Here is a 13,579-nt window from a genome sequence, read left to right on the forward strand (position 1 = left end):
AAAAAAGAAACAGCAAAAGTATAAGGAAAACTTTTGCATCTTGGACTGGCTGAGGGTGTTCCAAGTGTTAGCATGTTACTTCTAACACCTGAATGAGCTGGTAAAGATAAACAGAGAAATCACCTACTGCTGAAGCACAGCCTACTCTTGAGCGTAAAGGAGCAGTTGTTAAACAAGGAATAGTAAAATTAAACAATCAACTTGGATAAGCACTGTAGACAGGAAGTCAGGAAATATAAACAACTGAAAATAAAGATAAGAATTTGAGGACAGATAAGAATTCCCAAAGCTCCAGTTTGGTCCGAGACGTCAACATTAAACATTCCTTCGGATCTTCAAGGAGAAGTAGCCAAGGATCCTGTGATTTTTTAACTTTCTTGCTCAAAAAAGGCACGAAGAAAACCAGATGATCTGTGCAAAAATCAGGATTATTCTCTATGATGCAGTTTCCAAAGTGCTACTTCTCTGTCTGGTTGTTCAAATCCTTAACTATGGGCTTCTATTACTCCCTTGGGAAGATTATTCCAATCTTAAGATTTTTCCATTTACATGTAGCCTAAGTTTTGCTTCTCGTTTTCATCTCATTCCTGCTGTTTATACTTCCTCCATTAAATAGAAAATGTCCATCATTGCTATTTATGTTTCAAATATTTGCCTCCTTTTCACATCCTCTCTAGCTAAATGGCTGTCATTAAGCCCAAGTATATTTAGTTCTCTCTAATTCTCTGCAAAGTCAGCCCTGAATCGCTCCTTTGCTTGCTTCTGAGTCTCTCCAGTGTTCCAGGTGCAGCTTCAGCATGATCACAGAGAACGAAAGAGTCTTGCCTGTCTCCACAGTCATCTGATACCTCAACATGGTCATCTCAAAATCATCTCAAAATGCACTGTTCTTTTTTTTTTTTTCCTGCTCTGATCACATGATGAGCACATGTGTAACTTCACTACGAGAGAAGTTTCTTCCCTTACAGAAAGTATATTTGGTCCAGATTTCTTTTTCCTCCAACATCAATTTTTCCACAACAGCTTAGTTTATGATTTAACCACATTTCTGTTTTCTCACAAATATTAACACAGTGACAGCTTCCTATCCACAATGAAAAGCCAAGCAATAGCAAGACCAAACAGGGAGGCAGCATTTGGGCCTCTTCTAACCTTCACTCTGTAGTGTGGCCAAGTTAGGAGGATGAAGACAAAAACAAGGGAGATATTCTCTGCCTTGTCTGTATTTTCTACCAAGCGCCCCACTGTCATGGTGTCTGTGCCTCGGCCTCCCAAGTGCAAAGCTCTGGTACTCTTTTCTGGCTGTGGCAGGACCCAACCCCAGCCCCACCAAAGCCTCTGTAGCTGTAAATAAAGCAAACCTGGTAAACAGAGAGTAAAGCATTGGACACGGACGTAAAGGATAAAGCAGGCTGCAAGAAGGCAAACTGTGTGGTAATGCTAGCAGAGGATGAGTTCAGCTCTAGCATCAGAGCTGCTGCACATGAGCTAATTCATTTCAAACTAGTCAGGCAAACATATCCTGCCAAGCTAGAGTTTAGGATACCTCTGCGGCAGTTGTATCCTTGGCCCTCAGCAAAACCGCCCACTCAGCTTCCCATCAGCGGCGGCAAGGAAAGCGCTGCCTCTGGACCTGGGACATGGACACCTGCCACCCTGGAAAGCAGGGCCCTGACGCAATTCCTTGGCAATCTTTGCCTGTGCTTCCTTTAGACTCATTCACGCTGCTGTGCCAGTTATGTCTCCTCTATCCCTCATTTTGAAGGATGCCATACACAGACCCAGTGAAAGGAAAACCACTTCCCTTGCCAAGACAGTTTGACAGCAATCTTGGACATTTTACTGGCTATAAAAACAGAAAACACAGTCGGCAGGCATTTCAACAGCTCACTAGTATTTATCCCCATGTTTTTGGGCAGGATCAAGCTCAAGAACCATTCCTGTATTCGATTTGTTTAACCTCTTCTTCAGTATCTTCAGTGGTGGATATGCTACAGTTTCTTGAGGCAACCTTCTTCAGACTTCTCTGTCCTTAACAGGACAGTTTCTCAAAGTCTTACCTGAAACTTCCTTCCTGTGATTTAAGCCCAATCTTTTTTTTTTTTTAATTGGCAAAAGGCATGAAGAGTAGTTTGTTATTTTCCTCTTTGTGGCAATGTAAATAATTAACATTAATAAATAATCATCTATCTAATGAAATGGAATGAGATTTAGAAATATTAGTCATTAGAAATCTTTAGCTGAAGGGCAGAACAGCTTAGTAATGCAGTATGACAAAATGTATTCTCTGGTTGTGAAGGGCTCTTACCTCTAACATTTCAGGATTTAACTGGATTCACAATTAAATTGAAATTCCATAGTAAAAGGAATTCTGAGCTTGCAAAATTACTTCCTCCCATTCATAAATCATATCACTTTGCATATATTTGAGTGGTCAAACATCTATTTAGTCCCTGGAATGATTTGTTCTTTCATTAATGGAGACTAGATGAAAGCCACAGATAACAGCTCATAGTGACTGAACATAAAGTAAAACTCCTTTATTGTACAGGATCTGCAGCCCTAGCACCATGGCAATAATCTAATGATGCCAAAACTTGGATGACCTTCAAATGCCTCAGAACAATAGGTGCTGTCAACATGACCTATACAAGGTACCAGCAACTGAGAAACCTGAATCTGAAGGTACACTCTCTTTCATTATGGACGGCACGTAAATACAAAATCTTTAGAGGCACTGAGGAAATGCTAAGCTAGCAGAAAGCTAGACTAGGGGCCAGGGTCATTTAGGCCAAAAGTATTTAGTCTCCTCATTCTTATTTAGAGCCTCCAAAATCAGGTTGCCATTGAAGCCTCTGATAAAACTCGCACAGAAGTGAACCAGAGCCTTTGTTAAAATATCACAGAGTAGTGAAGCCAAGCAGCTCCCACTGGCTTCAGCAGGACTTGAGCAGCAATGAAACATGTAAATATTTATGCTTTAAGTACTTCCACATTCTAAAGTTAATAGGAGCTCAGCCTGGGTAAGGGCTGTGGGGTGCAAGTTAATCACTAAGGCTGCCCCAGCACTTCAGTGCAGACTGCAGAGGAGCCTTAATCCGGGCCAAATGTGCAGTTCACTACGGACAATAAAAGATGGTGACTGAGGGCACCGAGCTGTACATCAATCCCTTTAGAAGGAATGTCTGGCTTCTGCCATTTCCCACCAAACATCAAATTATTTTAATGGCTGGTTAGCTTGTTCAAATCCATACATACTTAGTGCAGTGTAAAACTAAAATACAGCTGAGGCAAACATATTTTGCTTGCAGGCAAAAAATGGTCTCCCAGACTAATACGTGGAATTGTTTTGGCACTTTTAGGTGTTTTTGGGAACTGGAAAGGGTGGAGAGAATAACCCAACCAAAATGTGGCACAGTTAATTTCCTGACTATTATTTCCCTCCTTTCCCCAAATGATTGCATTACAGACTACATTATTTCCTGAATAGAAATAGTGTTAATTCTAAGTTGTGGAGAAGGAATACATCCATAAAGAAAAAATGTGAGATCATGACAAACTGTTCACTGACTCAAATCATAGAAGAAGAAGAGTGGACATGAAAAAAGGCCTAATTCTCCAAGAACGGAACATTTGCAGTTGGACTGAGGTATTTATTTTAAGGTAAACACACTGCTTAATGAACTGGAGGTACATCGATCAGGACCTGCCAGGAATCCTCTCCTCCCCTATTATAGTATTAGGCTGCATATACGTCAAAGTCCTAAGTGGTTACAGGCTTTATTAGTCCTGTTTCTGCCCAAAGATTCTTCCATTCCTTAATGAGAGAGCACTGGAACTGCGGCACGACCTTCACGTCTTTTCATGTTGCATTATTATTTCACACACTGGGTGACTGTAAAATAAGCACTATCTCCTCAGCTGCTTTTTCATGTATTGGTTTTGTTATGAAATCGGCACTCCATTCCCTATGGTAAGTAGGCATTCCCATCCGTGGGGGGACAACAACGCGTGTCCTTTCCTTGCCAGCTTATCCAGCATTTATCTTCTCTCTCTGTTTTGATGGTAATTATTACTTATGAATGCAAGAAACCCGAGGGGAAAAGTAACCTCTCTTTCCTTGCCATGGAACAAACTTCAAGGCTTTGAGTTTTTCTGGCCAGACTCCCATCCCAGATTTTTGGAGCTCCAGTAGAGCTTGCTCTACAGTCTGTTCCTGCTGCCAGGGGAAGATTGTGTTGTGATAAGTTAGGGTCTCCAACTACAGCTAAATAAACCACCTTTACAGAGAAAGGGCTTTCTCAGACCTTTTTCATCGCATGTCTGCTATTGCCAGCCCCCAAAATAAAAGCATCAGAAATGCCTATCCAAGCCATAAGACTGGAAACGGTGAGTTTGCAAAAGCAGGCAATCAACCCCCAAAACTTAGTTCCACTATGTATATAGACTATATGCTGGCTACTTATCAGGTCATACAGGCGTGTGGCAGCAAACTTTCAAGATTCTGCTATATAAGGGCTGGAGGATACGCTGTCAGGGCGTTCATATACAGATTAGCTCTCAGGCTCTCTCCAGGAGAAACATTAGTATCCCCAGCTTAAGACAGGGAAATTGAGGCGGAGGTTCAATTTACCCCAGGCCATGCCATTAATCATCGGAACAGCATGATTAAAACTGAATAGCCATGGGCTCATGAGTTCTGGAGTAAGATTCAGGGTAAGGATTTTGCTCCAGTTAGAGATTTATGGCAGAGAAGGTAATGAATAAAACACTTTCGCTGACATTTTTCTTAAAGAACAGCTGTTAAGCACCAACACCAACCAAGTAGGTCTTTCAGATGCTATTTTAGAGGAAGAAAAAGGCAACCAGTAATAGTGTGTATAACACAGAAAGAAAAGAAATATATGACCATGAAATGTAAATGGTCCCAGAAACACATTTTTTTGCTCTGTCACACTGCCATCAGATAAAACTGAGCCTATCCATAAGGGAGGGGTGAAAAAAGAATAGCCATGCTTCGTAACAAAATCACTTACACAAAGACTGTAAGGAGCAGAGGGCTATCTATCTAACCCGTTCTCTCTATAAAAACCTACACATATAAACCTGTATGTGTTTAAGTACCACTATCATGTCTCCTATTACTTTTCTCTTTTCTAGACTAACAAATTCAATTCTTTGAACTTTCCTCCCAGGTCGATAAATCTCTTGTTATTCCTGCTGCTGTTCTTCGGACCCTCTTCAGTTTGTCTACAGGGTTCAGTATGTGGTGCTCAGAACTGGAACAAACTATTCCTGCTGAAGCTTCACCCAGGTTCAACTTGGGAAGAAGTAATCCTTGCCTGGGACACATTTCCCTCCTATTAATGTCAACACTGGAACGAGATACTGTTGGTGGGGGGGAGTCGTAGGGCAGTGTTGATTTTCACTTAGTGATCATTTAAATTGCGCTGACATTTTTCTGCCGCAAAACTGACAAAGCATTTTGTATTTTGCCTTTGGTTTCTCCTTCCTCTACTTTGCCCAAATCTTACTGGCTGCTACCTTACTGACTTGCACCACTTCACCTATTTCCAAAATCCTTTTTAATTCTGATCACGTCCTGCAAAAAGCCTGCAAACTCCTGATGTCATGCACGAGTTTTATAAATACTACTACATCGTCCAAATTGTTAGTGGAAGTAGTGAATAGAAGCGACAGAGAACTGACCTCAGGGACCTTACTTGCAGCATCTCCCTAGTATGATAACTGAGCTTTGGCAACTGTTCTTTGAATGCAGCTTTTCTTTCTTAGTTATGCATCAACTTCTGATGATAGTTTCACCTAGACCATATTTCCTTACTTTTTTATTAAAAATATCATGTGCAATAGTATCAAATGTCTTACCAAAATCAAAACTTTTCGGACCCAGCCTTATTCACTTAGCCCAGCTATGCTGCCAAAGAAGCAAATTCCTTAAACTATACAATGCCAGTGTTTTTCCTACAAGGATTTTTCCTAAAAAAACCTCTCAATGTCATCAACGTTTTCTGTGATATTTTATTTACTATTTTTTCTAGATTTATTCTAAAATCGCTGCTGATATTTTTCTTAAATAAATACTGATAAAACTACTTAGGATCATGAATCAGGTCAATGACCGTTTCAACAACAGCTTCAGTTTCAGGGATTAAAAACGGAGGTAAAAATATTGTGAAAAAGTCATGAAAAATAGACCCAGATTAAATCCAGCAAAATGGAAACAAAAGTCACCATTTCAGCTTGTTTTGTGGAAGCATTTTCCTGGTTTTCAGACAGCACTAAGATTCTAGATCACAGTTTTAAACTTAATTTGGCCAAACACTTTTCATACTAGGGCAGATACTTCATCACCTTAGGGTAGAAGCAGCACGAAACAGTCTCATTCACACCTTTCTAGTCAAAGACAGCTGTAAGGACAGTGATAAATAACTAGCCAACCAGCCTAAACAAAAAAATCCAACCTTCAAAAAGTCTGGTACACAACAAGGCAACTATATCAGCATATATATACGAATTTGTCCAGGGATGAATGAGCCCTTTGAGTTATGGGAGGCACGAGCGAGCAGCCAACACAGTCACCCTGGGGGTGGCAGGGTGGGAGGTGAGTGGTGTTTGGTGCTGGGACATCTGGCACGCTGCCACCCATCGCGTTTCTCCATTTCAGCTGGGCTCTCCCGGGGCAGGCGGGAGGTCGGCGAGGGAAGCAAGAGCAGTTGTGAGGGAGAATGGGAGCCGCATCACAAATCGTGTGTCCTCCTGGGAGCCCTTAATCTTGTGTGACATTCCCCACTGCTGACAAATACGCATATAACAGGGCCTGTTTTCCACGCTGCTGCACTGTGCAGCAAAGAGCGTATCAATGTGCCCTTTAAGTATTTCTCCACTGATTTTGCACAGGCTCAAATGACAAGTGTGTGGTAATGGCAAATCAGAAGTAAATTCTCTTGTTCTGTCTCACTAAATTCTTACTCAGCTCACAGAATTAAACCTAACCTTGCAAAATGTACTCATATAAGAAACTCCATCCAAGTCACAAAGGGATGCTGCACAACTGAGGTTAACCGGAGCTGAACTAAGGCTTCAGGTACAAATACATGTGTCTGCAAATTTGGAAGCTGTGTCAGTCTGTTGTGAAGCCCTCAGAAAGCAAGTATCTAGACTTAGCTGATTCCAAGTCTAAGAAAAGACACTGAGGCTCCAGAAGAAGATACTAAGAGTTCGAACGAATTAGGAACAGGTTTCCTGAATGGGACAGAGGTAAGTTTCCAATATGTATTCCCACATATCCAAAAATAGAACAACAGAAAAAAAGATACCCCCAAACATTCACAGATGTTAGAGTGCTAGTTTCTTAGTGGGGGAAACTGGCAGGGTTTGACTGACATCAGTGAAGCAACCTCAGCCTAAAAGAAGATTGAATCTTGACAGTGTTTGACCAGTGTGTCGCCGCGAGTCACACTCTTTCCTCTCCCAGCAAAACTTGTTCCTAGAGTAAGTAACCTGAGCTAAACATCAGGTTTGTAGTCTTTGGCAGCAGGCCCAGTTTAAGTGCACTTATCGCTTAAGCTAAAAGGGATTTTATCCTTTAGGCTTTCTCCTCCAAACCTCCCAATTTTTCCTGGCCCAGGAGAAATCTTCATTTGCTCTGGCCATCAATGGCCTTTATTTCATCCTGTTTTGATGGCATGAACAGATCCCAGTGAAGGCTAAGTATTGTTAAAGCAATAGCTCTCCCAATGAACCAGATAGATTGAATCAAATTGCTGCTAGATGATAATACAAGCTAATTTGGTGTGTTTGTGATGTGGGTCTCAGTAATGGTTAGAACAAGAGGCAGGAAATTGCACGCTAGACTATGTCTACACAGGTGTCTATACTTCAATGCAAAATTAGTCCAAACTTTAGAACCTGGGAAGTATTGGACAATTTTTTTCTGTGAATTCAGAATATTCAGGGACCTAATTTTAGGCAGTCGAGTCTGTACCTCTTGGCCAACAAACCCTGTGTCAAAAAACTGCCTCAAGTGATTCTCAGCCGAAGGTGGGTGTCGAAATTTCTGGATGAAGCCTGAAAACCCATATTATTTTGCTGCCAAAGAGTATGAACTCCAAAGCTCCAGAGATGCTGAACTCCATGAACTGTCATCTAGGGCTTCTTCTGCTTTCAGAACAAACCCAAACCTTGACTGAAAGCTCTGCAAGCAAAAGCAACGATAGCTATCATTTCACTTAATCCTGTGGCAGGAAGCACTGTCTAGTGCTTCCCACCTCCTTTCTTGTAACGGCTTAATGATTAGAGCATGTACTTGGACAGTGCGAAGCCTGGAGCCTGGGCCCCGCTCAGTTCGAACCTGCTGCCCCATCTTGGAGGAGTGTGCCCTGAGCGGAGAAACGCTGCATCCCCCTTGCTGCAGCAGTGCTGCTGCTCGGGAAGCAGCACAGGCTCCCGACCAGCCTGGCCTGCAGCTCGCTGCCCTTAGCTGCGAGAGCGCCCACAGACCGCCGCTGCGTTTTGTCTAATGACTACCTGATAACCAATACAAAAAGCACTCCACGGGTGCTGTCGGTGGCCTGGCCCTTCAGCCCAGGGCTCTGCCTGCGGCTCTGCAGCCCCACGGCCCCGCGCAGGTGCTGACCGCTGACCTGCTGGTGCAGCGGCCCAGCTGGCTGGAGCCAAGGCACCGGCTCGGGAGCTTCAGGGTCTAAAGAGAGAGTCGTGACTGCAAGATGTGCAGCCGCGTCCTTCTGCTGTGGTTAACGGTGAGCACATTTGTCAGCGCTACCAGTGAGCTCTGATCACCGCAGACACGGCGCCCAGCGCATTTACTGCCCCTTCTGCCCTTTTCCTGGTGACACTTTCTCATTATGACATTATATCAAATCACAATGAGGATCAACCACCTCCATATAAGCTTATTATAGGCTTATACAAGCTGTTGGAGCTTGGCTTTAGATGGCGTGTCTTTTAATGAGTCTGGAGCTGAAGTCACTATTATAGTCATGACTGAATATGTCCCCATTAACTGTTAAAATTAATATAGGGCATAAAATTAAGCTGCTTTATCCAGTGTCTATATAAAGGTGTCAAAATACTGATGACACATACAGAAAAACAAAAAGGCTGATGATGCAATGGCAAAATAAAAACATCAAAGTGGAACTAAAGGAACATTTAGAGCCCATAATAAATAGCCATTGCCAGGTGAATAATATAAAACATATGGCAAAGTTAACAAATTGTATTTACTATGCACCTCTCACTCTCACCTGCAGCAGTGGATAACTGGACAGAGACTTGTGTACATTGAAACAACCCGAGCAAGCAAGGGAGCAAAACAGCCTATTTCACTCATCAAAATCTAGGAGGGGAGAAGGAGGAATTTTCCTCAAATTGCACAGATGTGCAGTGCAGAATGGGCTACATTTAGACATGGATTAATAGCAGGATAATCCAAGTCTGAAGGGATCCCCAGAAAAAGATGAAATTCAATATATCTTCCTTTTAACTGAGAGCCAAGGCAAAGAGTTTAGGATGAGCAGTTGAATGCATGGAAGGCCTACTCTAATCATCTTCCTAAGAATGGAACAATAAGAGACATTTGAAAAAAAAAGATTTCAGAGGAATTTGTACTAATTTTCTTTTCAACCCATAGAAAACTTCATTGGAACTCTGTCACTATTATTCAGAAAAACTGTGCATGCTTAACATGGGTAGAAAAACACAAATATGAGCTGATCAAGAAGAAAGTTTCACCAACACAGTGTGTTTCAGCTCCAAGTCTTACTTTCATCATCAGAAAAACATGGTTAGTGCCTGCACTGACTCACAAAATGTGTGAAATGCAGTTCCTCTGTTGAACATGTCCACAGAGTACCATTAACTGTCTTTCTGACTCCCAGCAGAGTGGGATCTAAGCCAATACATTCTGCAGCGATTTCCTTTCCAGCCAGTACCTCTGTCTGCACTGACTTTGCCATGCACATTCTAGGACATTAGTGAATGTGGGTCTGGGAGCAATTTCTAGACTCAGAGAAATAATGGTAATACTGGTCTCTCTGTCTCACTCTTCCCCCCCCCCCCCCACTCCCCGTTCCAGCTTTACTTGCACTTTATGTGACTACAGAGCTTTCAAACAGCTATATCATAACAGTCTGTCGCAAGTGTATTGGGTGTTTCAGTTTGCCAGACCTGTCATAATAAATTAATTACAGGATGTTGCAGAAATGGCTGAGTTCCAGCAGCATCTTGCACAGTTTAATATAGCCCCATTTCCCCATTTCGATGTATTTGTGGTTAGATAAATCCTCAGAAAATTTACAGCTGCTACACACTAGTTTATTATACTCCCTGCCTGTGCAGGCGATATAAGTGCAACAAGAATTTGATGTCTTCTTAGTGCATAGATTTTACTGATACTGCTTTACCCGGTGTGGAAACATTTTTCCGCTGAAAGTGGCTTCTGCACTTTCTTCTGACTATTTGCATCTGAGCATTAGACAGGAATTGTAAAACTCATTTGCCACAGCCTGACATAGTACAAAATCATTTAGCCTGACAAAGGCCTCACAAAAAGTCAGGTGGCTCAAGTTTTAGATGAAATGCAGAGCAACCACTTTCATTTATGAGTGCAAACTAAAATGGATTCCTGTAGACTTTTTAGGTAATGTAGATTAATGGATAAACTACAGCCTTGATGTTGCTACTGAAAGCCTAGACCTTGCTGACTTTGCCGTGGCTTTGCTTCAGTACAGGGGTCTATTCTGAGCAGCCTGCAGGACTGGGACTGTTCTGTATACACGGCTCTGCTGCAACACAGACCATTCGGCAGGGGAAGGCAGCAACCAACTGGCACGTAACAGACAGAACAACGGGTAAAACTCTTGCCAAAAACACTGGGAGGAAAGCACCTCTAAGTGCTCTACTAAGTGCTACGTGAGAAAAGGACTGTACAATATCTAATGTTCAAAACATCAGCAGCTAGGAGATTGGTGTGAAATCCTCATCTCCGCTCTAGCTATTTTATACCAGATGAAGAGGCTGGAGCTGCTTGAGCCTACGCGGAGGTACATATTGCAGCAGACAACATCCCTGAAGGCATCTGCTGAAGACCTCTGCCAGAAGCAGAATTACAGAACCATAGCTTCAGCAATCCCAGACAGCAGTACAAGCTGTATATGATGTGGGCCTTTCTGCACTGTAGCTCAGGGTTAGGAAAGTGCAAAAAGTTATGAATTGCTGGAGAGACACAAGAGAATCTTCCTCATCGGTTTTAAGAATTCATCCAAAAGGCTCCTGTAAATGGCATAAAACTTAATGTGTTAAAAGGTGAAGTGGTTAAGTATCTAATTTCTAAAGTCCAAAAAACATGACTGAAGCCACCAAAGCTTTGCTATAACATGCTTTCCTACTATCTTCTGTTCCTTCTTCTTAAGTTCCAATTTCTAATTGCCACATTCTTGCAAGTCTCCCCCAACAACAGTAGTTTTCTCAAGTTGCTTATTTCCCTCTCTCAGACCTCCTCTCGTTTCTATTCCTTACATGCAGCAGTTTGGCTCCAAATGCAGATATTTTATACTGCAAGCAATAAACCCCCTTGAATTGATACAATATGTTTTCACAAGTGCAGGTGCATATCCATAAATTAACTTCTCCATAACGTTTTGGAGAGCCATTGGACAGAATGCTAAGGAAAAAAAACACTACAGATGTGTACGTGAATCTTGCCAGCCTTCCTTCAGTATTCAGAAAGTACTTCTTTTTTTTCCCCCCAATTTCCACATTCATAAAACAGGCTGTAGTGCATACATACTAATTTCATATGTGCCAGAAAAGGATCAGTAAAACACTCCATCACTCTTTGTGTTTACCAAACAAGTATTTTTGCTTTAGTCTGTTCCCGCCTTAAACGAAGTATTTCCTATTCACCTCAGTAACTAGAGCAGAAGGATGTAGTGAATGAAGTGCCTCATTATCAAGTTTGCATCCACAGTCCCTGCAGAATGGCTACCATGCCAGCTATTTTTCATAGCTGTCTGCTTTTGCTTGTAATGGGCCATTGTTAACCCTAAATGATCCTGACATTCAATTCTCCCTCAGACAATCAGGTCCAGCCGGCAGATTTAGTTCACTAGTCAACAGAGACTTTCAGTTGTCATGTTCCTCTGTGTTCTCATTAGCCCTTGTCTGACTGTGATCCATTCCCTATTGCCTTCTGAATTAAGTGATGCTACAAATACAGTACTTGTGTTTTATGATGTCTGTTCCTTAAATTGTTCAAAGGAAGAAAACTAAATGCATTTTGATAGTTATTGGGAAACACAAGGAAAAAATGTGTCACCCCTTCTTTTCTATCTATCTTAATTTTTAATTCGTGCATTGCTCGTGATGTCTCTGCCAAATCACAAATGTGTAATAGAAGGAGCTACATGCTGCAACCACGCAACCTCTCCAACCCACCAAAACCCATAATAATGACAGATATAGTACTTTGCTATCATCAGGCACTTAAAAATATCTAGCATGTAATCTTTTTGCATATAGATTTTTACCTGCTATGTTCCAGCACTGAAATAGCATCACCAGTGAACAGCACTGAATTTAGTCTGTAAGAACTCCTCAAACAGGTGTTTATAATTCTGGCATTTCAAATCATGACTTCAGGAGCAACTTTGCAGTGCATTCATGCTTTAGGATACTTAATGTAGTTCTTTAATTATATAAAAGAAGGACTTTTTTCAGTAGGTAACCTGAATCCTTTTGGAATTAATTTCTTAAATTGAAATGTAACACCTTCAAATACTTGGACAATTTTGAGGAGATGTAGGCAATGTACATTTTAAAGTGATCTTAAAAAGTATAGTATTTGCGTTAACAAAAACAGAAACAAGATGCACTATATCAAGTTAATCTCAAAAATTATTTTTTAAGCCATCACTCTATTCCAAACTGTGCAAAAGTTTTATTTTTTCTTGCAAGTCTAGAATCCTAACAGCAATGCCTGAAGACTGAATGTAGGTAGGCATAGTCAGAATCCACTAACACTGAAGAGAAAAATAAAGTGCTTTCCTTCAAATGAACGTATTAGCCATACGTCTAAAAAAAAGGTAAACATTATGCCTGGTGGTAATTTGATTAGAAGCAATTTTAGTCTGGAGGTTCTAATTTCAATATTGAAAAATCACTTAGAAATGTTTTTTCTTTAAATGGAAATCTATTTTTTTTCATTTTCTGTTAAATAAATGCAGAAAGCTCTAATGCTGCAGTGAAACAGCAAAAAGCATTAGAAGAATCTAACCAACCAAGAGGGAGGGAGGAAAAATTATAAAAACAAAAGTTACTGCAATTACAAAAAAAAGTATTATGAAAAGTTTATTTTCAACTCCATGCATTTTCATGTCTGGGCTCTTATCTGATTTCTTCTGCTTAATTGTTATTTGGAACTGTGCCTTGGAAGACACTACTGCTGCCTCTCCTCTCAATTTGGAAAGTGTGGCAAAGCAGCTCTATTCAGCTTCAGAACAGTGAACATAATTGGAGCCCTAGTTCGCAAGCATGAAAG

Source organism: Struthio camelus, chromosome 3 (assembly GCF_040807025.1).
Source record: "Struthio camelus isolate bStrCam1 chromosome 3, bStrCam1.hap1, whole genome shotgun sequence".
Classification (NCBI taxonomy): Eukaryota; Metazoa; Chordata; class Aves; order Struthioniformes; family Struthionidae; genus Struthio; species Struthio camelus.